Genomic DNA, 3,044 nt, shown 5'->3' with positions numbered 1-3,044 from the left:
TAAAATGGGAACACAGCCATGATAAGAATGGATAATCCACACTGAATCCTAGACTTACAAGAAAAGTGATACCATAGGATAACAAAAGAGTGGAACCAAGGGATGAATTGGATCTGTCTCTCAGAGCTGATGCCTCAGGTAGCTTCCTTGTTAGCTGGTGCAAGCAACAGGTGGAGTAAACACTTCATTAACTGTATACACAAACACACATAAACATATATATATATATGTATATAGATGTATAAGAATAAGAGTCATTCCCCAATTGATAAATGGTCAAAGGATATGAACAGGCAGTTCTCAGAGGAAGAAATTAAATATATATATATATATATATGTATATATATATAATTATATGAAAAAATGCTCTAAAACACTACTGATTAGAGAAATGCAAATCAAAACAACTCTGAGGTACCACATCTCACCAGTCAGATTGGCTAAGATGCAAAATGGGGAAACAACAAATGCTGGAGAGGATGTGGACAAATTGGAACACTAATGCATTGCTGGTGGAGTTGTGAACTGATCCAACCATTTTGGAGAGCAATCTGGAATTATGCCCAAAGGGCTATAAATAATTTCATACCCCTTGACCCAGTAATACCACTTCTAGAGCTATATCCCAAAGAGATCATAGAAGTGGGAGGAAGACCTATATGTACAAAAATATTTATAGCAGCTCTTTTTGTGGTGGCAAAGAATTGGAAATTAAGGGGGTGCCCATCAATTGGGGATGTTATGGTATATGCATGTAAGAATACTATTGTGCTATAAGAAACGAGGAGCAGATGGACTTCCTATCTATCTGGAGAGGCTTATATGAACTGATGCTGATTGAGAAGAGTAGAGCCAGGAGAAATTTGTACACAATTACAGACACAACGTATGTGTGACAACCAACTTTGATAGACTGGACTCTTGTCAGCAATTAAGGGTTATAAGTCAACCCCAAAAGTCTCATGATGGAGAGAGATGTCTACATCCAGAGAAAGAACGGAGTTTGAATCCATATTGAAGCAAACTATCTGCTCTTTTCCTTTTTTTCCCTGTTTGGTTTTATTTCCTCTTTCCCATTGTTCATTCCATCCGATACAATCCCTCTTTATACACTGACTAATGTCCAATGTGAAAGTATTTGCAGATATTATACTTGATTGTGTGCTGCCATGGCGGAAGGTGGGGGGGAGGGAGAGAAAATTTGAAACTCAAGGAATTTGGAACTGAATCTTGTAAACTAAATATAAACAAATTAATAAAGACCAAAAAAATAAGTACATATATGTATATAGATAAATATATATACATATACATACACACGCATATATATATCCAGGTCCCTAGTGTATTACATGAAGAAAAACACAATTCCCTAGAGCAGCAATGTTTCAGGTTTCAAGAAGCTTAGGGCAGCTTCTGACAACTTTCCTCCTTATATCTCACTGTAAGACTCCCAGACTCTCTTTGCCTTAAACCTAATCATTAACTGGTATCCTGGTGAAGCACAGACCTTTAGGATATACAACACTTTTCCAAAAATGTTAGCTTTCTCCCAACAACAGCATCTACTTACAAGACTGGAAACCAAATCTTCCCTATCTTTTCTTTGCATATCTACCCTTATAGACACATACACACATACAGAGAACACTGAGTTCATTTTTAGAAGGACTAAGTAGGATAGAGTTGGGGGGTAGGAGGAAGTTGATATACAGGTTTTAAAAAAATGAGTCTTCTAAATTAAGCGAGACTACTAGGCTATAGCTATAGCCATTGAGAATCCAGTTGACCCTGGATGTCTTTCACCCCAAAATCAGCCCAGTTAGATTCAGAAAGTCTCCATAATTATAAGAAAGTTGGCTACCAGGTGAACTGCTTTCAGTCACAAAAACTCATGAAATAATCTAACAAAGCAGTAAAGGAACTATCATTAGCCTTGATAAAAGAAACACACACTGGTACAACCACACATCCTTGAACTACTGTAGGAAGTCTAGTCACAGCTGGTGAAGTGTACTCCTGTGCAATTTCTTTGTCTATTTCATGATCAATTTCATCTGCTAGCACTCATTCACTCATGCAGTGATCTGTTAGATCATGTAGGGAATGTGAATAAATGAACTGATTGGCTATGACACAGTTTCTTTGTTTTTTTTTGCTAGTAGACACTGTCATTCTGGAGAGGAGTAACAGGTGCCTTAGTAATAGCTACCAAATACTGAAAAGGTAGGAGGGACTTAAGTATCAGCAAGTGAGATTTAGGTTAGACATAAGGAAAAATTTCCTAGTCATTAGGGTTATTTAAAATCAGGAATGGGGGGGGGCAGCCAGGTGGTACAGTGAATAGAGCATTGGCCCTGGAGTCAGGAGGACCTGAGTTCAAATCTGACCTCAGACACTTAACACTTACTATCTGTGCAACCTTGGGCAAGTCACTTACCTCCAAATGCCCTGCCCTCCCCTCTCCAAAAAGTAAAAAAAAAATCAGGAATGGGAAGCAAAAAGCATCAATAAACCTCTTTAAAATAGAACAAAATAAAATAAATATAATAGGTATAGTTTACATAAGCCAGTGGAATTATCTGGAAGAATCATTAAGAATAGGCTTGAGAGTCATCTGCTTGAATGAATGTGTGATTAGATTAGACAAGTATTCTAGGCCCTTCTCCAGAGGCTTGTGAGACTATACATATATTAAAATTATATATATATATATATATATATGTATAAACATATATGTATGAATATATAGGGAAAGAGAAAGGAAGGAGAGAGAAAGAGAAACAGATACATAGAGATACAGAAAGAGAAGAGAGAGAGAGAAGGACAGAGAGAGACACGGAGATACAGAGAGAGGAGGAAGAGAGTAACAGAGAGAGAGGAAGGAGAGAGGAAAAGAGACACAGAGAGAAACAAAAGAAAGAGGAGGAAGAAGAGAGTAACAGAGAGGAAGGAGAGAGGAAAAGAGAGAGAAACAAAAGAAAAAGGAGGAAGAGGAGAAGGGGAAGAGGAAGGAGGAGGAGGAAAGAGGAGAAGGAGGAAGA

This window comes from Petaurus breviceps, unplaced genomic scaffold (assembly GCF_028583685.1).
Source record: "Petaurus breviceps papuanus isolate PSGF00001 unplaced genomic scaffold, PetGlider_PUasm1.0 582, whole genome shotgun sequence".
In the NCBI taxonomy this organism is placed as follows: Eukaryota; Metazoa; Chordata; class Mammalia; order Diprotodontia; family Petauridae; genus Petaurus; species Petaurus breviceps.
The sequence above is the reverse complement of the archived record's forward strand: the minus strand, read 5'-3'. Positions refer to the sequence as shown.